Consider the following 27,921-nt stretch of genomic DNA (forward strand, 5'->3'; position numbering starts at 1 on the left):
CAATTCTAGTGACAATTGTGTCTGCACACCACCTGTGCCCATGGCAGGGTGGTTGGAACTGGATGATGTTTATGATACTTCCCAACACAAAGTGCTCTGGAATTCTGTGGTTCCCCAAGTGGAGAGCAAAACTGAGCCATGTAAGTCCCTGCTTTTTTTCAGCGCATGCTGCCCCTTCCTTTGTTCTAAGCAAGTCCAGGGTTTAGTTTCAGAGCTGATGCATCTGTCATTAAGATGCCTTCACAGAAGAGAGGGAGGACAGGTGTAGCACAAGGCTTGAACCCCATCAGTGTCTCTCTCTCACGATGGCACCAATGCCACTGCCTTGGGACACCTGAGTGTGGAAGGCGAGCCCGCCCTCAAGCACGGCCATCCAAGTCAGTCAGGGGCACAGGCTGCATCTGAAGCTGCCAAGTGTTGCTGTGAGGCTGCAAGTGAACAGAAAGCCATTGTGGCCAACTCTGCTGAAGCCTTTTGCCAAACCAAAGGCAGCTGTGCCCACAGCCTCCCCCTGTTTGGCACCCGGCTGCTGTGGACGCCTCACTGTGCAGGTGCCGACGTTTGGGCTGCTGCTGTTCCTGTGCCCACTCTGCTGCTGTTTCTGTGGGCTCCAGGGCCTCTTCAGCAGCAGCAACTCTGCAGCCCTGCTCGAGGAGACATCGCCACTCTCCCCATGGTGGTGTGATGAACGGGCCAGGAGACCAGCTCCTTTTAAAAAGGCCTTTATTAAACAGGACAGCTCTGGGGTGGGGGCCCGAGGGGTCGCGCACACCACCACTGCTCCCACTTGGACACCGCAGAAGAGGAGGATCCGTGCAGCTTTGTCACTAGGGCAGAGCTGGGCCTTCCTTCCTCACGGGAGTCCCCGGGAAGACTCATCCTCTTGGCCTCATAGCCTAGGGTGTCATCCCAGTCGAGTCCCCTCGTGGTTATGTCAGCCTCTGGAGGGAAGTCAGGGGACTCCTCTGGGTCTTCCTTGTTAGATGGTACTGTTTTTATTCCTTCCCTTTTGTGTGGCTCGTTGTCTCGGGGTTTTTTCCAGTCTGGGTGCGTCCCATGAGTCTCTGGTCTCTTTCATTTTCATAAAAGTCCTTATGTCATCCTCCTCCTCAGGGCCCAACTGAACAAGGTACAGCAACTTGGGGCAGGGGTACAGTGTTGCCATGTGGGAGTCTAGGAGCAGTGGGGGCAGGGCCTGGCTGAACACGGAACAAGAAACACAGGGTACAGCAACTTGGGAGAGGGGGTACAAGGTAAGTAAACCTGGGACAGGGGTACAAGGTAAGGGGTTTACAAACAGTAATATGTTAAACAATATTCTAATTATTCTTAACAATATCCCCCCTCTTATATTTTGATCGGGCTCAAGCCCGCATCAATTAGCAATTTCCGATTCCTGGAAATAGAATTTCTTCAGTTTTTGGTATTGGTCATAGACCTTCTTAGCTGATTTATGTTCCTCTTGTTGACTTTTCATGTCCATCATTTTAGTGTGCTTAGTTGTTTTTGAAATTTGAGTACTTGCTTGGATTGTGGATGAGATTACTCTGATTAGACAGGGGAGCAGGCAGGGTAGAAATAGTAGGCTTGTTAATGCGGCTGCAGCTACAAAAGCTACCTTCTTCCACCATTTTCCTTTAAATGACCAAAAGTCATCCCACCAGCTGGTATCTAGTAGAGGAGTCCATTCTTGAGTCCCTACATAAGCAATTTTACGAATCTCTGTGGATATGTTTTTAATAACCTCGCTCCTATCATCTATCTCCAAGCAGCACTCAGAAGAGTTAAATTTACCACAAATTCCCCCCTCTTCTGCCAACAGATAGTCTACTGCCAACCGAATTTGATAGATAACTGTTCTGGTTTGTGCCAATTGAGTATTTATATGATCGAGAGCTGAGGCTGTTCGATTGGAGATTACTTCAAGTACTGCTTGGAGTCGAATAATCCGATTTAACATGTAAATTGGGGTACGGTATCCCCAGGATCCGTCCTGGGCCCATGTTGCTGGTCCATAAGTTTTAATGATCTCCTCTGGTGTCCAAATTCTCCCCTTCCATTTCTGAGTGCTTTCCATGTCAATTACATGCCTTCTTTTTCGGTTTAATTTCTTCAGATCATCATATACTGAAACTCCCAAGCTTGTCCCTGACTCTTTAGGTAGGAGGAAGAAGGCAGGCTTGATAATGCCTATTGTACAGCTCCCTGTCCAATCCTTTGGAAGGACAGTGTAAGCAACATTCCCACAAATCCAAAACAAGTGATCAGGGGCTTCCCAAAAAACATCTGCTATCTGTGTGGGGTGTTCCCAAAATTTGGATATTTGCTTTACTTCCCAAAAGGGGTTTATTCCCTTGTCTGCACATTCATGGAGATTATACCCCTCATGATAAATGCAGCCCTTCTTTTTCTTCTCAATTGCCCAATATGTATCTGGTTTTCGTGGGATCCACTTAGTCCTCATATCCTTTATGATCAAATATCTTTTACACGCCATCCTTCCGACCGGAGTAGTATACCTTTTTCCTGTTCTCAGTATACACTCTTCACCAATTACTTTTGATTTTAAATCCCATCTCTCTTTAGCTCTCTTCATTAAGAGCTGGGATTTCGGTTCTGTTTGTTTCCATTTGAGGATTTCCAATGGTCCCAGACTAATTCCTTCTCATGGCCATAATTCAGACATCTTTGTACTCCCACAAACCCAACAATTAGTTATGTTTAGTTCTTTACTGATTCTCTCTACCAAATCTATGAATAAGTTCTTCCCATCATGTATCTCTAATTGGTCCTTTTTAGGCATCTCTGTTAGTTGTTTTTCCTTTATCAAGTCCTTCATTCCTTCTTTCTCAAAACAGAACCATGCTTCTCCCATAGGGCATTCACCCAGTAGGCGTTGCCTAAATGAAGCAGTATTTTTTGCCAGCCAATATACTTTCCCGCCCTCTTGGCAGGTTGTTAACTGGGAGTGGTTGAAGCATTTGGAATTTATGTTAGTGTGTACCCGGATTAGTGAGCCAAGGCTCTCCCCGTCATAGAGAGGATGGTAACACTTGGAGCATGCATTCTTTCCGCTCTCCATGGTGCTCCTCATCACCAGGACTATTATTAGTCCCCTCAAGAGTCCGGTGTGAACCATTCCTCGATCTCACCCGGTCTTGCCTCTTGAGTTGGGGAGTTCTTATTCCCTTGGAAATATGACCGGGTTTGCTTCCTCCCCTTTCCCTACTAATTTGATGCTTCCTCGGAAAATGCTCTGTGGGAGATATCTGGTCAGACTACACTTCTGTAAAACTTAACAAACTTTAAACCTGAGCAACAGTCACTTATACAAGAAATTCTGTAAAGTTACACTTATACACGTTCTGGGATTAATAAAGGAAACTCAACAAAGTTTAAACTTGATGAACAGCAATCATAACTATTATGAATCTTAAAAATACAGGATTTCAGTCTTTGTTAGGTTTTACTACCAGTCTTTATCAGTTTTTCTTCTCCTTTTTAAAGGTTACTTTAAGGTTGTTTGAATTTGGTATAGCAATCCACTTGGGTGAGGTTGTCGGTGTTCTTACGAGATCTGGTTCATTACTTGGAGGGGGTACTGGTCCTTTTACTCTGGAAATGTGCGTCCAGCCTCTTTCTTGAGTCTGAACTGAAGTGTGTGATGTGAGTAGCACCTGAAAGGGACCTTCAAATTTAGGAGTTAGCGGGATGTTGTTCCATGACTTTATTAAAACCCAGTCCCCAGGCTTAATCTGATGCATATCAGAGTCTAAGGGGGAAGTCTGAGGCAGGTACCCTCTCTTTCTTAAATCTTCCAGTGTTTTTCCAATAGTTTTCAAGTACCTCTGGGTTACATCTTCCCCTTCCAAATAATTCCCTGTGCTATAGGGAGTTATCAGAAATGGTAACCCAAACAGCATTTCATAAGGAGAAGCTCCTATATCTGACCTGGGTCGGGTTCGGATTCGCAGAAGGGCAAGGGGCAAGCATTTAAGCCAGTTCATTTGAGTTTCAGCAATGAGCTTGGTAAGCACATTTTTAAGAGTCTTGTTCATTCTCTCTACTTTCCCTGAGCTCTGTGGGTGCCATGGGGTATGTAATCTCCACTTTATTCCTAAGGCTTTGATTGTCTTGTGTAAAATTTGGGCTACAAAGTGAGGACCTCTATCAGAATCAATGTTGTTAACTAGCCCGTACCGGGGAATGATTTGCTCTAATAGGATTCTCACGACAACCTCTGCGGTTTCTTTTCTAGTAGGAAAAGCCTCCACCCAATGGGTAAGATGGTCTATTATTACTAATATGTGCCTGTAGTTTTGGATGGGTGGCATTTCGGTAAAGTCAACTTGGATATTTTGAAATGGCCTCAATGCCAATTCCCTTCCCCCCGGTGTGGTTTTCCTCATGACTTTTTGGTTTACTCTTTGGCAGATTGAGCACCCCCGAGTTATTGATTTTGCTAACTCATATACTCCAATGCACAGATTTTCCCTTAGAAAGTGATCACACAGTCCCTGGACTCCCCAGTGGGTTAGCTCGTGTATTTCTGCTAATACTCTCCTGGCTAATGATTTGTTTAAAAACCTACGCCCATCAGGCATCAACCATTCCCCTTGTTGCCCCTGATGCATGTGCAGCTCTTTTATCAGATTTAGTTCTTTTTCACTAAATACTGGTTCTTCTCCTTCTTTATCTGATGCTTCATTTAAGTTAAAAATTTTCACTGCTTCTCCTGGACTTAATGCTGCCTCTTTTGCTGTTTCATCTGCTAGTTGATTCCCCTTTGCTTCAAGTGTATTCCCTCTCTGATGTCCCTTAACATGCACTACTGCAATCTCCATTGGTTTAGATAAGGACTCCAATACCAACTTTATCAACTCCTTGTGTACTAAATCTTTTCCTTTTGAGTTTAAGTAACCACGCTCTTCCCAGATTTTTCCAAATGTATGCACTATCCCAAAAGCATACCGTGAGTCAGTGTATATTGTACCCCGCCCTCCTTCTAACAGATCTAGCCTCCTCTTCAAAGCATACACCTCACAACACTGCGCTGACCAACTTGAAGGCAACTTTCCCTTTTCTGCAATCTGTAGACTCCCTTCTTCTATGGCTTTTGTCACAGCATACCCTGATACTCTTTTTCCCCTTATCACCCTAGAGGATCCATCTGTAAATAACTTCTCCCCATAAGGTAAGGGGATATCATCCAGATCTTCTCTGATTTTAGTCTGCAGGTTCACGAGTTCTGTGCAGTCATGTTCTAGTTCTGGTAGAGGTTCTCCAGAGAGGAACTGGGCTGGATTTAGACTCCTCGAGATAGTTAACTCTAGGTTATCGTTGTCCATTAGGACAATTTCATATTTTAAAATTCTGGAATCCGTTAACCACTGTTGGGCCCTTTGACTTAATAATGTCTTCAGGTCATGTGGCGTATGGACCCTTATTTTTCCATGTAGAGTCAATTTCTGGGTTTCCTCTATTAGAATAGAGGCAGCAGCAAGTGCCTGGATACAGGTAGGCCATCCCCTGGCCACTGGATCTAGCAACTTAGAGATGTAGGCGATTGGCTTTTTACACCCCCCCCACTCTTGGGTTACTACCCCATACGCAACCCCCTTCTCTGTGGTTACGAATAGGTCAAATCTTTTCCTCAAATCAGGTAAGCTTAGGACGGGTGCTGTGGATAACTTTACTTTCAGCTCCTCTAACTTCTTTTCATCATTATCAGTCCATTTTAATGGCTCAGAGTCCACCAACTTGTCATAGAGGAATTTAACATTCTGCGTGTATTGGTCAATCCATAATTTGCAATATCCAAATAATCCTAATAATTTCCTTACATCCCTTTTTGTTTCCGGTGCCTGTAATGATAATATACCAGAGATCCTGTCAGGACTTATCTTCTTATACCCCTTTCCAATCAGATGACCTAAATATGTGATTTCTGGTTCTACAAATTGCAGTTTGCTTTGAGAAACTTTCAATCCTTTTTCTCCTAGAAAATTTAGAAGTTTTATGCTGGTAATTCTGACCTCATTTTGTTCTGGCCCTGATATTAGTAAGTCATCCACATATTGTAATATTTGCACCTGGTCCCCAGGGGTAAATTGTTCAAGCAGGGTTTCCAGCGTTTGTCCAAAGAGGTTTGGGGACTCTGTGAACCCTTGAGGTAGGCGTGTCCACCTTAGTTGCAACTTCCTCCTTTGGTCTGGGTATTCCCACTCAAAGGCAAACCAATCCCTACTTCTCTCATCCAGGGGACAAGCCCAGAATGCATCTTTCAAATCGATGACAGTGAACCATGCATGATCTCTTGGTATTCTGCTTAAAAGGGTGTAGGGATTCTGGACTACAGGGTGCCTTGTAATGGTCACTTTGTTTACCTCCCTTAGATCCTGCACCAGTCTATATTTGCCTTCAGTTTTCTTCACTGCCAATATGGGTGTGTTATGGGGAGACATACATGGTTCTAAAATACCTTCCTCCAACAGCTGTTCTATTACTGGAGCGAGCCCCTTTCTTCCTTCTGGGGATATTGGGTACTGCTTAATTCGAATTGGAGGAGTGTCTTTTTGCATTTCCACTTTTATCGGAGGAATATCTAAATATCCCCTTCCTCCTCCTTCTGCCCAGACTACTGGATTTATTTCCCCTATATCTTCACTGGTCAATTTCATAATCCGGACTACCATTTTCCCATTTTCCGGAATGATCCCCACTCCTAATTGGACTTGCAAATCTCTTCCCAGTAAATTACCTCCTAGATTGGGCAAGAATATGAAGTCCGCTGAGCATTTTCGGGAGTTGCCTCTTATTTCAACACCCTCCACTATAGGAGCTTGGAACGGTCGTCCTTCTGCCCCTATTACCTCACAAACCCTTCTACTAATGGTAGTTCCAACAGGAAGCTTATTTATACTGGATTTGTCTGCCCCTGTGTCCACCAAAAATTCAAATTCCTCATTCTGGGGACCCACTTCAAAATTTATCAAGGGCTCCTCTTGATGTTTCATTGGGTCCTGTACTACGTAGAGCCCCTGACACCCCTAATCACCTCTCAATACCTTTTCTAGGGCATCCTGTTCCTTTGCGATGGCCTCGTCAGATGCCAGCTTGTTACAGTCTGAGAAAGAGGTTTGAGGGACTGTTGGGTACACTGGAGGAGGGGGAGGTAAGTAATCAAGGGGATCCCATCTTTTGTTTTCCTTTCCTTCCCCCCTTTTCTCTTTTTTCTGCTGCACCTTATATATTTCTGCCGTTTCCTGGTCTGTGGTGCTCTTTCCCCAGCAGGCAGCATAAGTTAGCTGATCCACATCTAGGCTCCCTTGTGACCTTAAATGTTGTCTCAACTGGGAGCACATCCAGGTATCCTGTGTCCCATACCATGGCCATTCCCCCTGAAGTTCCAATTTAGGCCAGACCTCCATACAATAATAGATCATTTTAATTTTGTCTAGGCCTTTCGTGGCCTCCTGGGTGTCCCACTGATCCAGCATTTTTCCTAGGGGACTATTAGGGGGAATGTTCTTCATTTTATCCCCATCCTTCTTTTGGGAACCTGACCTTTTGCTAACACACTTTCCCATTTCCTTCTTTCTGGATGTCCAAACAGAAATCACAGCTAACCCAATAACTTGGACCTCTTACAAAAATCTTAAGGTGCCCCTACCCAAACAGAAAATTACTGATGGGCAACACAAGACCAACTCCTAGAACTTACTCGGCCCTTCTCAACCAAGAAGTTATATACAACTGATTAACTAAAGAAAAGCTAGGACTCACTCTCTCTCAAAGACAACTTATTTTCATTCAACCAGTTTAACACTTGCTTACTTCCACTTTCTCACCAGGAACAGGATATTGGGAAAAGGATGGGACTATACACTCTCTCTCTCTCTGGCCAGATTCCTCTCACACCACACACATGAGACCTGATCTCCCTATCAGGTCTTGGAGGTCAGCCTCTGTAGGGCTTACTTTGCCTACACTGCACCTCCGAGGTCAGCCTCTGTAGGGCTTACTTTGCCTACGCTGCACCTCCCGTCGTACCTCTGCGCCTTGCCCCCTCTGGGACTACTGAGCACCCTTGATCGACGCAGCCAGGGTCCCTAGTACTAGGGTAACCCCAAGACCTTCCCTGTCTAGTCTCCTCCCAGGCTAGAACATCCTGGCCCTAGTACCGTTAGCGTGTGACCCACACTAGACCTAGGTGTCTACACGCCCCAGAACCCCCTAGGCCTTTACTCCTAACCCCCTTTGCCCCCTAGGTTGGCCACCCCTCCCCAGAAGAATGGTCCAGACAAGAAAGGATGTGTGTGTGTGTGTATGCTGCCTGCCTTGCCCACGTTGGACTCCCCACCCCCGTGCCCTAGGCCGTGGGTTTACAGCCTCTCCCTTAGACTGCGACAGCACAGCACCTCTCGGTACGTCGTGATCTAGCTCTGGGAAGTGGGAGCTCTCACTGACCACCTCTGGTACCGGCAGTGTCTGGGGACACCCTGTAGAGCTAGGCCCCCATCCGCTCTGGGGTCACCTAAACCGTTTAGTCCCTGGGGGACCTACCCCTTTGCATGCCACTCACACCTCTTGGTTCCCTCCGCACGCTCAGAGGGGGGGACCCTGCTATCCCCAGGAGACGCTCCACCCGCTTCGCTGGACCCAGTTGGGCCTCTTTCGCTTCCTGCCGTTCCCGGCCGGCCCCCTCGCGGGAGTCCGGAACCACGGTACTGGGCAGTCCACAGTCACACCGGGGGTCCGAGCTGCCAGCCCCCGTCTCACTCACACCACACTCGTTCGCCTCCTACTCCCGCCACCGGTGGCTTACCCAATCCGGCGCTCTTCTGCGCTGCTGATCCCAGGCTGTCCTTCCGGGTCCAGTATAGCCAGCTGTCCCCCGAAGGCCCGATAGGGCGGGCGGCCGTCCCGTCCCTGGTCCTCTTCGGGGCGTGGCTATCCCGGACGAGCCCCCAAGCTGTGATGAACGGGCCAGGAGACCAGCTCCTTTTAAAAAGGCCTTTATTAAACAGGACAGCTCTGGGGTGGGGGCCCGAGGGGTCGCGCACACCACCACTGCTCCCACTTGGACACCGCAGAAGAGGAGGATCCGTGCAGCTTTGTCACTAGGGCAGAGCTGGGCCTTCCTTCCTCACGGGAGTCCCCGGGAAGACTCGTCCTCTTGGCCTCATAGCCTAGGGTGTCATCTCAGTCGAGTCCCCTCGTGGTTATGTCGGCCTCTGGAGGGAAGTCAGGGGACTCCTCTGGGTCTTCCTTGTTAGATGGTACTGTTTTTATTCCTTCCCTTTTGTGTGGCTCGTTGTCTCGGGGTTTTTTCCAGTCCGGGTGCGTCCCATGAGTCTCTGGTCTCTTTCATTTTCATAAAAGTCCTTATGTCATCCTCCTCCTCAGGGCCCAACTGAACAATGTACAGCAACTTGGGGCAGGGGTACAGTGTTGCCATGTGGGAGTCTAGGAGCAGTGGGGGCAGGGCCTGGCTGAACACGGAACAAGAAACACAGAGTACAGCAACTTGGGAGAGGGGGTACAAGGTAAGTAAACCTGGGACAGGGGTACAAGGTAAGGGGTTTACAAACAGTAATATGTTAAACAATATTCTAATTATTCTTAACAGTGGCAGCAGCTCTGCGGGCCCTGAGCTCTGTGTCAGGGGGGCCTCGGTCACAGCACCGTGGCCTGGGCAGCCGTGAGGGCCTGGGCTGGCGGCCAGCCCTGCCTCTGCCCACTGCCCCTTATCACAGGCACCCAGTGCCCGTGGCCTGGCAGCACCACCCTGCCCTCCATGTCCCCAGCCAGCCCAGCTTGGGCACCTTGGGCTGTCCTCACCCTCCTGGAGGGGTGGTGTCCCAGCCTCGAGGGCTTCTGCTGCAGGCCTGGGAGACATTTTGTGGAAGCACCGGAGCAGCTGGGTGTCAGGAAAAAGGCAGCTGCCTGGGGCCTGCTTATGGCCTCTGACACCCAATTCCTCAGGTCTTTCCACCACCCCAGACCCTCCTGGGCCTTCTGTTCCCTTGGAACCCCTTGCCACCCACTCCCTCACACATCCCCATTGTGCCTTCCCACTGCCTTGTCCCATCAGAGTCTCTGCAGCCCCTCATCCCTTCATGGCCTCCCAGCACCCCGTCCCCTCAGGGTCTCTCCCAGCCTGGCCCAGCAGCGCCTCAGCCCCACAGGAGCTCCAGAGGAGCTGGATCAAGAGGCACCTGTGAGCCCTCAGCAATCCAGGCAGCACCACACGGGCAGCAGGACACAGATGGCGCTTCCTGGCTGGGACAGGGCTTGTGCCTTCAGCAGAACCACCGAAGGTCAAGTGCCTTCTGGCCATTTTCCCTGCACCACTGCATGCCCTGACAGGTAGCGGAGCACAAGCACCCATTTCCCTCTCTTCCCGTATGTCCTACACACCCCGGGCAACAAAAGAAAAGTCTTAGGACTCTGTGTATTATAACATATTCTGTGTTTACTGTATTTATATTCCCTATGTAGGGTAATATTTTAATAGAGTAAAAGCATGATATTTTAGTAAAAGCCTGTCTGCACAACCCAGCTTTTAATTCAGGTGAGAATGTTAAAGGCAGTGTCCTTGAAATTCTCCTGGAACAGCGAGAATAAAGTAAAACAATGGCATTGTGTACATGGAAGAGAATGTAAACAATTATGTATTAACCAACAGTAGCTTGCTAAGCCCCACAAACCCTGTCAAACCCTATAGAAGTGTGCTAAAGATAGAAATAAACTACATTCGCTATACTTCTGTGAAGACTCTGTGAATAGTCTGAGCGGTTTTCCAATACCTGGCTCTCAAACAGGGACCCTTTTCGGGCAGAGGGAGCTCGGCAGGTCCGCGCTGCGGGAAGACGTGGAAGCGGATCGGGGCCAGAGCAGATTCGCGCAGTGGGGAGACGTGGAAGCAGATCAAAACTGGGTTGGTGGGTTTGCATGCGGTGGAAGCGAGCCTAAGCTGGGGAAAACCAGGACAGAGGAGCCTGGGGCTTCTTTTCTTCCAGGGTGGTAAAGATGGAACTCAAATAAGATTGTAATGCTAAAAGTGACTACAAAAATGAAGCAAATATTTCATATTTATGAGATTTTGTGGGATGTTTCTGGATTTTTTTGAGATTTCTTTGGAATGTGAAAATTTCCGGAATTTTGTGTGGTTTTGAGGAGAGCTGACGTATTTTGAGGGATTTTTCTTGAATCTTATGGAGACTTGCAGAGATTTTGTTGGATGTTTCTGAAATTTGGTGGGGTTTTTAGAAGATTTAGGGAATTTTGTGGGGTTTTTCTGGAATTTCATGGGATATTGATGAGATTTTGTGAGATGTTTCTGGCATTTTGTAGGATTTTTCTGAAATTTTGTTGTAATGCGAAGATTTTGTGGGATGATTCTGGAATTTGGTGGGGCTTTTACAAGATTTAGGAAATTTTGTGGGCTTTTCCTGGAATTTGTGGTGTTTTTCTGAAATTTTGTGGGGCTTTTCAAGAATTTTGTGGGATTTTTCAGGTATTTTGTGGGGTGTTTCTGAATTTGGTGGGATTTGGAGAAAATGCAAATAATTTTGTGGGATTTTTCTGGAATTTAGCTGAATTGTTGAAGATTTTTGAGTGATTTTCCTGAGATTTTGTGGGTATTTGTGGAGATTTTTTGGGATGTTTCTGGAATTTGGAAGTATTTGGAAAAGATTAAGGGAATTTTGTGGGATTTTTCTGGAATTTTTGGGGATTTTTCAGGAGTTTTGTTGGAGGAGATTTTGTGGGATGTTTCTGAAATTTTGTGGGATTTTCCTTGACTGATGTGGGAATTTTTTCTAGATTTTGTGGAAATTTGTGGAGATTTTGCAGGATGTTTCTGTTATTTGGTGGGGTTTTGAGAAGATGTAGGGAATTTGGTGGGATTTTTCTGGAATTTCTGGGATTTTTCGTAAATTTTGTGGGATGTTTTTGGAATTTTACGGGATTTTGAGAAGACTTAAGAATTTTGAGGGATTTTTCTGAGATTTTGTGGAAATTTGTGGAGATTTTGAGGGATGTTTCTGGAATTTGGTAGGGTTTTGAGGAGATTTAGGGAATTTTGTTGGATTTTTCTGGGTTTTTTTTTTATTTTTCTTGAATTTTGTGATATATTGAGGAGATTTTGTGCGATGTTTCCATAATTTGGTGGGATTTTTTTTCTGAAATTTTGTGGGATTTTGAAGAGACTTGAAGAATTTTGAGGGATTTTTCTTAGAATTTGTGGAAATTTGTAAAGATCTTGTGGCATGTTTCTGAAATTTGCTAGGATTTTGGGAAGTTTTAAGGAATTTTGTGGGATTTTTCTTGAATTTTGTGGGAATTTTCTGGAATTTTGTGGGATTTTGAGTAAATGTTAAAGAATTTTGAGGGATGTTTCTGGAATTTCGTGGATTTTTCTTGAATCTTCTGGGATTTTTCTGTAATCTTGTGAAATTTTTCAGGAATTTTTTCAGAAATTTGTGGAGATTTTGTGGGTTGTTTCTGGAATTTGGTAGGGTTTTGAGAAGATTTAGGGAATTTCGTGGGATTTTCTTGAATTTTGTGGGATTTTTCTGGAATTGTGTGGGATTTTGAGAAAATGTTTTGGAATTTAGGTGGATGTGCCTGGATTTTTGTGAGATGTTTGTGGAGTCTTCTGGGATTTTTCTGGAATTTTGTAGGAAATTGGAGGAGATTTTGTGGGATGTTTCTGAAATTTGGTAGGGTTTTGAGAAGTTTTGGGGAATTATGTGGGATTTTTCAGAAATTTTGTGGGATATTTCTGGAATTTTATGGGATTTTGAGAAAATTTAAATAATTTTGTGGGATTTTTCTTGAAATTAGTGGGATTTTTCTGGAATGTTGTGTGATTTTGATAAAATGTGAAAAATTTTGTGGGATATTTCTGGAATTTTCTGGGATTTTTCTTAAATTTTGTGGAAATTGGAAGATATTTTGTGGGATGTTTCTGGAACTTGGTAGGGTTTTGATAAGATTTAAGGAATTTTGTGGAAATTTGAGTAAATTTTCTTGGGCATTTCAATAATTTTGTGGGATTTTGAGAAAATGTGAAAAGTTTTGTGAGATGTTTCTGGAATTTTCTGGGAGTTTCGTAAATTTTGTAGAAATTGGAAGAGATTTTGTGGGATGTTTTTGGGATTTGGTAGGGGTTTGAGAAGATTTAGGGGGGGGTTTTAAATTTTTCTGCAATTTCGTGCAGTTTTGCTGGAATTCTCTGCGATTTTGATAAAATTTAAATAATTTTGTGGGATTTTTCTTGAATTTTGAGAGATTTTTCTTGAATTTTGTGGGACATTTCTTGAATTTTGTGGGATTTTTCTGGAATTTTGTGGAATTTTTGTGGAATTTTGTGGGATATTGAGGAGATTTTGTAGGATGTTTCTGGAATTTTGAGGGATTCTTGTGGAATTTCACAGTATTTTGAGGAGACCTGAAGATTTCTGAGGGATTTTTCTGGAATTCTGTGGGAATTTTTGGAGATTTTCTGGGATGTTTCTGGAATTTGGTGGGATATTTTTGGAATGTCAAGGAAATTGTAGGAGATTTTCTGGGATGTTTCTGAGATTTTGTGGAAATTTTAAAAAATCTTGTGGGATGTTTCTGGAATTTGGTAGCGTTTTGAGAAGATTTAGGAAATTTTGTGGGATTTTTCTAAAATTTTGTGGTGCTTTTCAGGAATTTTGTGGGGTTTTTCAGGAATTTTGTGGAAATTGGAAGAGATTTTGTGGGATGTTTCTGGAATTTCATAGCGTTTTGAGAAGATTTAAGGAATTTTATGGGATTTTTGTGGAATTTTGTTGGGCTTTTGTCCTACTTTAAGGCAAATTTAGGGAGGAAAACTCCAAACGGGGGTTTCCCCAGGGAAATGACCCCTCCCCCCCAACTGGTTCGGGAAAGGAAAAAAATTTCCTTGGAGAGAAGTGGAAAAAGCTGCTTATTTAACAGAAATTGAATAATATTAAATAATAAAACCTCTCGCTGTTGAATGGGATGGCAAATCTAGGAAGAAAAGTCCTTTTCATGTGGTGTAGCTCGGCTCGCTCAGGTTCTTCTCAGTCCTTTCGGCGCTGGAAAGTGCCGAGGCCCAGGCCCCGCTGGGTCACAGGCGTGAGCTCCCGGGGTTTGGCTGGGTGTTCAGTCCAGAGCAGGTTTGCACAGATCCAGGTAAAAAGGGAAAAAACAAAGGTCCAGGGAACTCCTCTGCCTCAGCGAGCTAAAACTAACTAAAAGCCAGAGAGAAGCTCTGTCCTGCAGTGTGTCCGTGCTGCAGACACCACAGTCCAGGAGCGGGATGTGCGGGAGTGATGTTTTCTTTCAACACAAATTGCGCACTTCTTCTTCCGCCCCCTTCGCTCTCAGGGCCAGTCTTAAAGGTGCACAACTTAATATAGAACATAAACCAGACGATTGGGGATACCAGGATCATAAAGTCACCCCAGGACAGCTCTATATATGACCTTTTTATTATTATTTCTTTTCCGACCAACTGGCCTTCTTTTCAGACACTCTAAGTCTTTTTTTAGCAAGAAAATTAAGCAGCTTTACAGTAGCCTCTTCAACCACCTTTTGTCCCCCTGACAAAAGCAAATCATCCACATCCTGCAACAACCTAACTCCTGAGGCTGGAGTAAACTCTCTTAATATTTTCTGCAAAGCTTGCCCAAACAAAACCAGTGACGCTGGATATCCCTGTGGGAGGACTGTCCCTGTCAATTGTTGTTGTACCATTTTCCTTCCTTTTGTTCCAGTGATTTTCCTTTTAAACATGATCCAGTTCAGTGGCAAGCAATGCCACTGCCTAAAGCCAATCACATGTTTTGTTTTAGTAACCAATCGCTCCCTGTCCCAATTTTTCACATCAAGTCCATCTTAGGCGGAGGGAGGTGACTAACAAATTAACCAAGGAAAGATAATAAAATACTTTCCCCTAAAGTTTTCCTATAGCCCCCGCAGAGGAAGCTGCAGGAGAAATACCTGGGCCTGCATAGGGACAGCACCAGCCCCACAAGGCAGCAGCTGCAGAATCGGCCTCAGAACTGAATCCTGCCAATTCTGCCTTTTTACAACAAAACACACAAAAAGCAGAGGGGCATGGTGAGACACAAACTTGGAAGAATTTAAGATTATAGAGAAGCTGAGGCCTTAATTAAGAATAAGCCTTGCTAACTCTAATTCAAATCAATAGATGGGCCTTGCTAAAATTAAAGGTAGATAGAGGAGGCCTTGCTAAAATAGAGGTTAATCATTGGCTAATAACTAATTGTCAACTTCATGCTTGTTCAGTTGGGCTTATAATGAGAAATAAAGTATCTGGTAAAGCACTTCAAGAACATAAGACAGTTGCAAATCAGAAACTCCTTGAAGATATGAAACAAGGAGCCCAGCCAAGGGTCCATTTGTCACTTTGCATTGAAAAGGTAGAAAGGTCAGAACGAGGAAGAGCCATATCCCTTCCTCCCTTCTGTGACCCCTCCTCATAAAAAGACCACCGATCAATTTCAAGGATCAAACTACCCATGCTTAATTTCTTTTTTTCCTAAGTAGCATAGGAAGTGAAAAGTTGGTGGTAACTGGGTCATGAATATGTATTTGTATTCAATACTTCTGTCAATAAAAAGCCTGTATTCACCTGTGCTCGGGGCCGTGTGTATTAAGGGGTGACCTGACACATCGGCCCAGTGCTGTGAATAAACATACACTTTTTAACCCTAAAACAGTTAAAGAGTCTTTGTCTGTCTCAGTTGGATATTGATACCAGATCATATCCATATTTTAGTAAATCAGCCTTAAAATGAATCCAAAAATTGCATGTGGAAAAAGGAAAAGAACTTGTGGGTTTGGGAAGACGAGGATGGATTTTGTTAACAGCAAATAGGAAAAAGTACCAACAGAAGGACAATTGTTTTTAAAACACTCCCATGTGGAGTGACAAAAGAAGGTTATAGTCTTGAGCTCAGATTTGTTTGTGCAAGTGAAACAACAACAACAAGAACAATGATGATAATGATGACAATGATGATAATGATGATAATGATGATAATGATGATAATGATAAAAATATAAAGCAATAATATATATTTATATACATAATGAAAAATTGATAATGTGAAATACTGTTGACAGTACTGATTTGTGAGTTTGGCTGCTCACTGTAACACTAAACACCCTACAAAAAAGGACTGGCTAAGACCCAAATGTCAGTGGTAAACTGCAACTTTTATACAAAGAATAAAGGAGGAAGGGATGAAATTGTCTGTTTCTATAGGGTTTGGTGATGCTGTGATGTGGAATGCTTTGTCGGTTCCTGTGAAAAACACAGGGATTAAGACTGCTGGGTTTTTCATGTACCAGACTATCTACAAGCTGCAGGATTGGTTGAACAGGTGAAGGAGTTGTTAGAAGAGAGCAGTTGATAAAATGAGGAGATGGGAACCTGTCCTGGTGGAGAACCCATCTTCCAGGTGTGTTCCATGCCCTTAACAATGGGCCCACTGGGGAAACAGAAACGCCTGGGTGTGCAGGGCTGCACCCAATTTGCAAACACAACCATGGACAGTGAGACTTGGACTGCCTGGGAAATTGTTCTGGGTGTGATGGCCCCTGACAGGGCCACCCCAGAAGCTGCAGGGCTGGCCCTTCATGCACTGGAATTAGGAAAAAGCAGAAGCAAATGAAAGTTAACAATACAAGAATAGGAATTCAGATTCCTCCAGGATGCTTTGGTTTGGTAACTGCTCACTTCAGCTTGGCCTTGCAAAGTGTTGATGTCATAGGAGGAGGAATTGATGCAGATTATCAAGGAGAAATTGAAGTAAGTCTGTTAAACAATAATGAACAAGATTTTGTTTTCCAACCCCATGGCAGGGTAGTACAGTTATTAATATTGCAGTTTTAAAAACAATTGTGAAAGAAGGACATCCACCGCAAATCACCTCTGTTCATGGAGATCAAGAGTTTGGATCCAGCAGACCTAATAATGGAGCCAGAGTGTGGGTCCAGAGGCCAAATGGCCCTCCAGAGGCAGCTGAAGGAACAGCTCTGGGGAAAGACAACACTTTGAATCCTGAAACCTGGGCAGGAATAATGGGAGTATGTCCCTGCAGCCAAGTGTTCTCTGACACAACAAGCTGATGTTATGGGATATTGTTTTACAGATGCTGCCAGACCAAATCTCCCTGTTTGCCCCAAGGACCCCTTTGGACAATGCTCTGATCCACAGGGCTCCATGTGAAGGCTGATGTGACACTGAGGGACTTGCACACCAATTCCAGCCAGGAGCTGGAAATTGGGATCCTCTCCCCTTTGGCTGGAGAAGTGCCAGGCTCCTGGCTGGAATTGGTGTGCAAGTCCCTCAGTGTCACATCAGCCTTCACATGGAGCCCCGTGGATCAGGGCATTTTCCAAAGGGGTCGTTGGGGCAAACAGGGAGATTTGGTCTGGCAGCATCTGTAAAACAATATCCCATAACATCAGCTTGTTGTGGCAAAGAACACTTGGCTGCAGGGATATATTCCCATGCTTCATGCTCAGGTTTCAGGATTCAAACAGTGTTGTCTTTTCCCCAGAGCTGTTCCTTCAGCTGCCTCTGGAGGGCCATTTGGCCTCTGGACCCACACTCTGGACCAATTATTAGGACTGGTGCATCCAAACGTTTTATCTCCACAAACAGTGCTGACTGGAGGTGGATCTCCTTCTTTCACAATCGTTTTTAAACTGCAATATCAATATTTGTGATAACCTGTCATGGGGTTGAATCATCCAATCTTGTTCATTCCTTTTTAACAGAATTTCTTTAATTTCTCCTTGATAATCTGCATCAAATCCTCCTCCCATGACATCAACACTTTGCAAGGCCAAGCTGAAGTGAGCAGTTACCAAACCAAAGCGTCCTGGAGGAATCTGAATTCCTATTCTTGTATTGTTAACTTTCATTTGCTTCTGCTTTTTCCTAATTTATTCCAGTGCATGAAGGTCCAGCCCTGCAGCCTCTGGGGTGGCCCTGTCAGGGGCCATCACACCCAGAACAATTTCCCAGGCAGTCCAAGTCTCACTGTCCATGGTTGTGTTTGCAAATTGGGTGCAGCCCTGCACACCCAGGCGTTTCTGTTTCCCCAGTGGGCCCATTGTTAAGGGCATGGAACAAATCTGGGAGATGGGTTCTCCACCAGGACAGGTTCCCATCTCCTCATTTTATCAACTGCTCTCTTAACAACTCCTTCACCTATTCAGCCAATCCTGCAGCTTGTAGATAGTCTGGGACATGAAAAACCCAGCAGTCTTAATCCCTGTGCTTTTCACAGGAACAGACAAAGCATTCCACATCATAGTATCACCAAACCCTATAAAAACAGCCAATTTCATCCCTTTTTCCTTTCTTCTTTCTATACAATTCACAAAGTTTACCATTGACATTTGGGTCTTTGCCAGTTCTTTTTTGTAGGGTATTTAGTGTTACAGTGAGCAGCCAAACTCACAAATCAGTACTGTTAACAGTATTTCACATTATTGATTTTTAGTTATATATATAAATATAGATTATTGTGTTGTTATTGTTATTTTTATTGTTATTGTTATTATTTTACTTGGACAAACAAGCCTGAGCTCAAGACTAAAACCTTTTTCTGTACCTTCGTGTGGGAGCATTCCAAAAACAACTGTTCTTTCCGTTGCTGCTGTTAACAAAATCCATCCTCGTCTTCCCAAACCCACAAGTTCTTTTCCTTTTTCCATATGCAATGTTTGAATGCATTTTAAGACATCCTGTGGTTCAGCCTTTTTTAACCGACTGCCCCACTGCTCGCACGGTGCTGCGACCTCAGCCCCACTCCAGAGCCAGTGAACTCTGGGGAGGGCTTCCCTTCTGGGAATTTCAGATGGGACTGATTCCTTACATTTACATTTAAAAAGTGGTATTTTGTTGTGATCTGGCCAGACTTTGCCAATTTTGTTTCACCAGTGGGCAGGGTCAGCACCAAAGGCACAAACACCACCTGAAGGAATCAGTGTCACTTACTGCAGCTCTAAGCAGCAAAGGATCACAAAAGGAGCAGCTCAGCAATGCACCCAATCATCACTGCCAAAGATTGCCTGCAGGGATTAACAAAGATCCAGTTGCCCTCAGACTTTGCCATCCCCAGATCCACCCATCAGCTGGGGAAGCTGTCACAGCCAAGGACTGGAGAGCCACTCCTGGACACTGGGAAATCCTGCAGGTGCCTCCAGCCACAGGTGAGCCTCAACCCCTGCTGTGAGAGAGGGCCCAGCTTTGATAGTGCTGGATAAACAAACTGACAGCACTTCTGGTGTGGGAACATCTGCTTTCATCCTCCTCTTGGGTCCCTAGCAAAGCCTGGCCAGGCATCAAGGAGGAACCAAGGGAGTTGACTCTGACCATACACCCCAAACAAGGCCAGATGTCGGATTTCATGGCCTTGTCTGGCTTCTAAACACAGAAAGGTCAATCCATGCTTCATTGATGAGTGGATACATCTATCACAGTGCTAATGACCATGCATATTTCACTAATGAGCAGACAGACAGATAACCTTTGGTTGGAAGGTTCATCCAGAGGTCACCTTAGGCTCGGGGCCTGTTGTTCAGGCCTCACTCAGGGCCTGTTGTTCAGACCTTGGCACTTCAGGGACGAGGTTTAGTGCTGGGCTTGACACTGCTGGGTGACTGGCTGGACTGGATGAGCTCAGAGGTGTTTTCCAGCAGAATGGATTCTATAATTGCAGGATTCTATCTGCTGCATTCAGCTAGCTCCATTACTTAGCAGCATAACTTTGGTCCAAAAGCCCCCTCTTGCTCAGCGCTTGTGGCCTAAGGCTTCAGCTCCTTCAGCTCCTGGTGCTGAGCTGCTCACGCTGAATGAGATGACTCAGAGAGAAGAACAGAGTTCATCCAATTCCTTCTGGGACACAGACAGGGGAGGTGTGAAAACAGGAGCATTGTTTGGTGAGGCCTCTTCTCTGCCCTTCACACCTTTCAGGGCTTTGAAGCAGCCAAGAGCTTTCTCCAGGAGTTCAATGAAGCAGCTGTTCCTGCTCCCAGGTCTGGCTCTTCCCAGTCTCTGACCTTCACTGGTTTTGTCCCTCTTGCTGTGCCCTCTGTTCCCCCAAGGCTCGGTGGCTGCTGCCCAGGACTTTGGGACTGGCACAGAGCAAGGGGTCGAGCCCCTCTTTTCTGTGCCCTTGGAGCTGCCTGGTCACAGCAGCCTTTTCCATCTGGAAGCTCCACATGGAGAAGGAGTCTCCAGCTCTGTTCCTGGCGCAAGGTGCAGGAGCCCAGGGCTGCCATCTCAAGTCCCTGCTGGCACTGAGGGCTCCCAGGTGCCTCAGGCTGCTGTGACACCGCTGCACAGGGAGGGAAGCATGGCAGAGGCTGCACTGAAAGTCAGCTCCATGTGCTGCTCTTGGTACTGCCGGTGGTGCTGGTGTTGCTGGTGCTGCTGGTGCTGGTGCTGGTGTTGCTGCCGATGGTGCTGGTGCTGGTGATGCTGGTTCTGCTGGTGATGCTGGTGCTGCTGCTGCTGCTGCTGGTCGTGCTGCTGGTACTGCTGGTGATGCTGGTGCTGTTGCTACTGTTGCTGCTGGTACTGGTGCAGGTGCTGCTTGCAATGCTGGTGCTGGTGCTGCTGCTGGTGGTGCTGGAGCTGCTGCTGCTGCTGGTGCTGCTGGCACTGCTGGTGCTTCTGCCACGGTTGCTGCTGCTGTTGCTGCTGCTGAAACTGCTGGTGCTGTTGCTGCTGGTGCTGCTGGTGGTACTGCTGGTGGTGGTGCTGCTGCTGCTTCTGCTTCTGCTGCTGAAACTGCTGGTGCTGCTGCTGCTGCTGGTGCTGGAGCTGCTGCTGGTGCTGGTGCTGCTGGCACTGCTGGTGCTGCTGCCACGGTTGCTGCTGCTGTTGCTGCTGCTGAAACTGCTGGTGCTGTTGCTGCTGGTGCTGCTGGTGGTACTGCTGGTGGTGGTGCTGCTGCTGCTTCTGCTTCTGCTGCTGAAACTGCTGGTGCTGCTGCTGCTGCTGGTGCTGGAGCTGCTGCTGGTGCTGGTGCTGCTGGCACTGCTGGTGCTGCTGCCACGGTTGCTGCTGCTGTTGCTGCTGCTGAAACTGCTGGTGCTGCTGCTGCTGGTGGTGCTGGTGCTGCCGCTGCTGCTGCTGGTGCTGCTGGTACTGCTGGTGCTGCTGCTGGTGCTGCTGGTTCTGGTGGTGCTGCTGTTGGTGCTGCTCCAGGTGCTGCTGGTGCTGCTCCAGGTGCTGGTACTGCTGCTGTTGGTGATGCTGGTGCTGGTGATGCTGGTGCTGCTGCTGGTGGTGCAGGTGCTGCTTGCAACGCTGGTGCTGGTGCTGCTGCTGGTGGTGCTGGAGCTGCTGCTGCTGAAACTGCTAGTGCTGCTGCTGCTGGTGCTGGTACTGCTGGTGCTGCTGGTGCTGGTGCTGCTGATGCTGGTGGTGATGCTGGTATTGCTGCTGCTGCTGCTGGCACTGCTGGTGCTAGCGGTGGTGGTGCTGGTGGTGATGCTGAAACTGCTGCTGCTGGTGGTGGTGCTGCTGTGGGTGCTGGTGCTGCTGGTACTGTGGTGGTGGTGCTGGTGCTGGTGCTGCCGGTGCTGCTGCTGCTGCTGCTGGTACTGCTGCCACTGTTGCTGCTGCTGTTGCTGCTCCTGAAACTGCTGGTGCTGCTGGTGCTGCTGGTGCTGCTGCTGTTGTTGTGGCTGCTGGTACTGCTGGTACTGCTGCTGGTGCTGGTGCTGCTGGTGGTGCTGGTGGTGCTGCTGGTGCTGCTGGCACTGCTGGTGCTGCTGGCGCTGCTGGTGCTGCTGGTGCTGCTGGTGCTGGTGCTGCTGGTGCTGCCGCTGCTGCTGCTGGCACTGCTGGTGCTGGTGGTGCTGGTGGTGATGCTGGTGCTGGTGGCACTGCTGGTGCTGCTGCCACTGTTGCTGCTGCTGTTGCTGCTGCTGAAACTAGTGGTGCTGGTGGGGCTGCTGCTGGTGCTGCTGGTGCTGCTGGTGTTGTTGCTGCTGTTGTTGTGGCTGCTGGTACTCCTGCTACTGCTGGTGGTGCTGGTGGTGGTGGTGCTGCTGCTGCTGCTGGTGATGCGGGTGTTGCTGGTGGTGCTGCTGCTGAAACTGCTGGTGCTGCTGCTGGTGGTGCTGGTGCTGGTGGTGCTGCTAGTGGTGCTGCTAGTGATGCTGCTGGGAATGCTGGTGCTGCTGGCACTTCTGCTGCTGGTATTGCTGGTGCTGCTTCTGGTGCAGCTGCTGCTGCTGGTTCTGCTGCTGCTGCCGCTGCTGCTTGTGCTGCTACTGTTGCTGCTGCTGAAAACTGCTGCTGCTGCTGCTGCTGCTGCTGTACTGCTGGTGATGCTGCTGCTGGTGCTGGTGCTGCTGGCCCTGCTGGTGCTGCTGGCCCTGCTGGTGCTGCTGCTGGTGCTGGTGGTGCTGCTGCTGGTGCTGCTGGCACTGCTGGTGCTGCTGGTGCTGGCGCTGTTGATGTTGGCAGTGATGCTGGTACTGCTGCTGCAGCTGCTGGTGCTAGTGGTGGTGCTGCTGCTGATGAAAGTGCTGCTGGTGCTGCTGCTGCTGCTGGTGGTGGTGGGGCTGCAGTTGGTGCTGTTGGTGCTGGTGCTGCCGCTGCTGCTGCTGGTGCTGCTGGCACTGCTGGCACTGCTGATGCTGGTGGTGCTGGTGCTGGTGCTGCTGGTGCTGCTGGTGCAGGTGCTGCTGGTGCTGCTGTTGCTTCTGGTGCTGGTACTGCTGCTGCTGGTGCCACTGCTGCTTGTGCTGCTGCTGTTGCTGCTGCTGAAACTCCTGGTGCTGCTGCTGCTGGTGCTGGTGCTGCTGTTGCTGGTGCTGCTGCGATCATTTTTCCAGCACTGCCCCAGACTGAGGGATCAGATCCAGGCACTGCTGCTGCTCCCTCGGGACCAGCCCCAGTTTGGTTGTTGCTGTCAGTGCCAGCAGAAGCCGTGGCTGGAGCAGCGGGTGCTGACAGTGCCCCAAGGCCCGGGGCTGGAGGGGTCCTTGGGCTGGGGCTGGGAGGGAGCTGCCCCTTGTTCTCCCTCTGCCTCACGCAGAGCTGGGCCGGGCACAAGTGGGGCAGCAGAGCCAACAGGGAGCCTGCGAGTCTCTTCCAGCCGTGCCTGCTCAGAGTTTGGCCTTGGAGCTTCAGGTGGGCAAAGGCAGCTGCTCTGCTCCCTCTGCGTGTCCCCGTGTTCAGCAGTGCTGCTCCATCAGTCTGTGCCCAGCAACGGGGAAAAGCCTCAGCCCTGCAGGGCCAGGAGCTGCCGGGCTCTGCCTGAGCAGCTCAGCCAGCGGGAAGGGAGCTGCTCCACATGGGAACCAAGAGCAAAGGACACCTCTTTTTCATAGCATGATTTCTGTTTAAAGGGGAAAAATGTGGAAAATAAAAGATAAAATCTTCTATAAAATGTGAAAGATAAAAAGTGTGCAGTGAAAAATCTTCTATAACTTTGAATTAAGGCGTAATTGGTCTTTTGAAACATAAAACTCAGTTACTTACTTTGTAAATGTGCTGATGGCATGATGCATCTTACCGGCCTCAGGAACCTTTTAGAAAAAGATTTTGGGGTTTGATTCCAATATTGCTATTTTAAATTGTGGTGAAATTGGAGTGAAGCAAGAAGAAACTGCTTTGCGCCTTGCCAGCTCCAAGCAGCACTGGGAATCTAAACTCTATCAAACCCCAAATCCTTTAGAAGACGTCCTTCCTTCTCACCCTGTGAATGAGCTGCACATTCCCTTTCAAACATTCAGGGGTTTCTTAAAGATGCAAACTCACACTTACAGCTTTTTGCGCTGGTTTGGAAGTGCAGAAGGGCGATTCTTCATTCATCAGCTCCAGACTGCACTGCCTCAGGAACCAGCAGTGGCATTTCTAGAGGAGGAAAAGAGTGCAATTGCACAATTCCAGCCAAAAAGAAAGGAAGAGTGGGACATAGAAAACATCCTGTGCAGATGCAGGCATTCAGCTGGGACTGTGGAGAGTTGGGCTTCTTGCCAATTGGATGTGTGTCCCTAACTGCAATCTCTTGGCCTGCAGGAGAGTCTCACTCACCTGCAAAAGCAGAAAGCTCAGGCGGTGTGCTGGGAACAGGCGGTGTGATGCAAAGCTGTCAGAGCAATGTGAGGGCAGAGTGAGCCCAGCTGTGCCTGGGGCTGAGCCCAGCAGAGCCCTGGCAGAGCCCAGAGCAGCCTCAGCATCCGCAGAGCCCGGCTGCAAAGAGAGAAACCAGAAACCGCCTGTCAGCTGAAGGCTCCTGTCCCCTTGTCCCAGCCAGCCGCTGTGCCCAGGCCATGCTGGCCGTGCTCAGAGCTGGGCCCAAAGCTGCCCATCACTGCTGCCTCTGGGAGCAGAGCAGGAGGGCAGGACATGTGCCCAGCCTGCAGCCAGCCACGGCAGATCCAGTCCCTCAGCAGCTGCCCAGAGACAAAAAGCAGCTTGGCAGCCAACTGAAGAATTGGTTGCATCCACCCCAGCCAAGGGGGGAACCTTTGGTGCTGGCCAGGCTGTGCCATGCCCAGATCTGGGAGCATCCCCTGGCTGTGGACTCACCTGCAAATTGGGCGTGGAGCAAGTCTTTGAAGAAGACATGCCAGAATTGAAATCCATCATCTTCAGCTGGCCAGATGGAGGAAGAGATTGCCATCCTTGAGGTTGCCCTTGGTGTCTCCAGCAGCAGCCCCACCTGGTAACAGCTTCTCCAGGGGCTCCTTCTCCTTGCCTACGGGCCAGACCAGGCTGTCAGTGCTCTGTCCAGGGTCCCAGCCATCAGTGGAGCAGACAAGCAAAAGCAGGGGGAATGGTGGCCACCAGTGCTTGCCACAGCAGGTGTCCAGCTCAGCTCCAGCCCAAGAGCTGTGTGTTCCCTTCTGATGAGCCCTGCTCAGAGCTACAGGCAGGACAAAAACAGCCTGATTTGCTTTGCCACTGATTGCCAAGAAATGTGTGGAGCTGTTACCTGCCAGGCCGCTGGATCCAACTGTGCATGTGGATCTCTCCCGTCTCCTAGGGCAGATGAACACCCTGCATCCAAGGATCGCGGAAAAGGTCTTCTAAGGATGGCCTGTCCAAGGGTTGCATGGACAAACACCTCTTAATAATATCTTGGCATTCTGAAGAGAGAAACCAGGAATCAGCAGTCAGTTGGAGAAGTTGCCGCCCCCTTGCAATGCCCAGGCCATGCTGGGTGTGCCCAGAGCTGGGCCTAAACTTCCCCATGGATTCCCTGTTTGCAGGAGAGCAGGACATGTGCCACCTCCTCAGCAGCTGCCAGAGCAGGATGCTCATGAGCCCGCTGCTGTCTCCCAAGTCCGGTGCTCCCCCTGTGCCCAGAGATGAGGATTCACCTTGGGAGAGCCGTCGTGGGAACAAGATCCGTCCCCAGATCATCTGCTGGCCCCTCATGAATGGGTGCTTCCCGATGACCAGCTGGTATAGCAGGAGGCCCAGGGACCAGATTGTTGCCGCCTGGCCATGGTAGCGTTGCTGGTGGATCCACTCTGGTGGGCTGTAGGACAGGGTTCCTGTGGAACACAGATGGAGCTCATCAGGGGGTGCTGCTGCTCCCAGAGCCTCGCCCCAGCATCCCTGGGCATGTGGGGGCTGCCCCAGTGGCACACGGGGTGACCCACTGCCCTCTCGCCAGCACCTGGACTTGGCTACAAACCCAGGGCTGGAAAAGAAACCACTGCTGCTGGAAGAGGGCAGCAGAAGCACTGGGGAGGCCCAACCATGACAAGCAAATAAAAACCCACCCCATGGTAGAGAAAAACACACTCTCCTCCCTGCCTGCATGGCCTCCAAAAAATTGTTAATAAGCCAAGGCAAACGTGGGGAGCAGAGGAGTTCAAGCCCTTGCTCACTGATGCACCAAACTCTCTGGGGCATGGGGTCAGACCCCTGCCTTCTGCTACCCCCATGGGGGTTTTTGTCAGGCTGGCTGTCCCAGCCCCAGCCCAGGGCACAGTGGGTGCTGCTGAAGGCTGTTGGCAGGGCTGGGAGCTGGCCCCCCTCACATCCCCATTCAAATCAATTTGGCTCAAGCATTAATCCCATCCTGGCAGCAACACGGGGAATCCCCGGTGCCACACCCAGGCTGGGCCATGAGATGGCCAGGAGCATCCCCTGCAAGGGCTCACCTGCAAACTGGGTGTAGGCTGTGTCTTGCAGGAAGGCGCCACAGCCAAAGTCGATCAATTTCAGCTGCCCTGTGGCCAGGTCGAGCAGGATGTTCTCTGGCTTGATGTCCCTGTGCAGGACCCCGCAGCTGGTGCAGTGCTGCACGGCCTCCAGCAGCTGCCTAAACAGCCCCCGCGCCTCCTTCTCCGGCAGGAACCTCTGCTCCGCCAGCAAATGCGAGAGGTCCTGGCACCGCTCTGGACGCTCCAACACTAACACGAAGCTGTCGGGGAGCTCAAGCCACTCCAGCAGCTGAATGATTCCAGCACAGCCAGAGGACACCCTGTCCAGCAGCACGATCTCCAGGGGAGCACGGGTGCCATCGGGCTGCGGGAGGAGCACGGTGCTGTCAGTGGGGCTGAGGCCGTGCCAGGGCTCTGGGACCCCTCAGCCAGCCCGGGATGCTCTGCACACCTCGCTCACCCCAGGCCCGCTCTCCCCGCAGGGCTCTCGGTGGCTCCCACCCTGCCGGGCCCCGGCTCATCCCTGCCCGGCACGCCCCGGCTTCTGCCGCTGGCCCCGCTCACTCACCAGCTCGCCCCAGAGCCGGACGCGATCCCGCGGCACGCATTTGATGGCCACCTGTGAGCAAGGAGCAGCAGAGGGTTGAGCTCGCTGCCGCCCCGCCGCCCCCCCGCCATCTCCTCCGCCCCCTCCTCCTCCTCCTCCTCTGCCCACCGCTCACCGGGGCACCGTCCAAGAGTCGCGTGGCCGCGAAGACGCTGCCGAAGCCGCCGCGCCCCAGCAGCGGGCCCAGCTTGTAGCGCTGCTGCAGGGCCTCCTGCGCCTTCCCTGGCGGCGAGTCGTGGCCATCAGCGCTCGGCCCGGGGCCAGGAACGGCCCCCGAGCGCTCCCCGACCTCCCCGGGCCGGGCATCCGCAGGCGTTCCCTCATTGGAACGCGGCAGCGGCGGCTCGGGGCCAGCGGCCGCGCTGCTGAGCGGCGGAGCTCGGGCCGGGGAAGCCGCAGCGGAGGCGGCGGCAGCGGCCGCGCCGCCTGTGTCCTCCGCGGGCCCCGGGAGGAGCCGGGGCCGGGGGCAGGGCCGGGGCCACGGTCAGGGCCGGGGTCTGGACCGGAGCCTGCGTCGGGGCCGGGGCCGGGATCGGGCCAGGCGGAGCCAAAGGGCAGCGATTCCGCCCCAGCCCCAGGCAATGATGCCCGCCCAGCAGCGCCAGCGCCAGCACAGCCAGAGCCGGGCGGAGGCGAGACCACGGCGGGACGGCCGCGGGCGGGCCCGGGGGCGGGCCGGGGGCATGGCCCGGGCGGGCACAGGGAGAGGGAACCTGGAAGAGGAGGGGACGAAGGAAAAGGGAGACGCGGAGGGAATGTGGGACAGTGGGAAAGGGAGAGGAGAAACAGAAAAGTGATAAATTTGATGCTTTCGCTGCTTCCGCTGCTGCTGCTGCCGCCGCTGCTGCCGCTGCTGCTGCCGCTGCAACTGAAGCACCGGGACCGTTTGTCCCCGTGTCCGTTTGTCCGTTGCCCGCTCGGCCCCGCCCCGAGCCCCGCGCTCCCCGGGCAGCCCCTGAGCCTGGCCAAACACGGGAACTTTTCCCTGTTGAGCCAAGAGCCAGAGTCTTGACTCCTGCACAGGGGCACAGGAATGCCCTTGGTTGCTGCTGTGCCTCGTCCCTGCTGAGGGTCAGACACCATCTGAGCACATTCCCTGAATGCAGAATTTGTACCTGACCCAA

General features: G+C 49.6%; 1 pseudogene; it reads right to left on the reverse strand.

Annotated features, from left to right (window-relative positions):
• Window positions 1-359: 359 nt before the first annotated feature.
• Window positions 360-27,482, reverse strand: LOC131589768 (serine/threonine-protein kinase pim-1-like; annotated as a pseudogene).
• Between the last annotated feature and the right edge of the window lie 439 nt (window positions 27,483-27,921).

This window comes from Poecile atricapillus, chromosome 30 (assembly GCF_030490865.1).
Source record: "Poecile atricapillus isolate bPoeAtr1 chromosome 30, bPoeAtr1.hap1, whole genome shotgun sequence".
In the NCBI taxonomy this organism is placed as follows: domain Eukaryota; kingdom Metazoa; phylum Chordata; class Aves; order Passeriformes; family Paridae; genus Poecile; species Poecile atricapillus.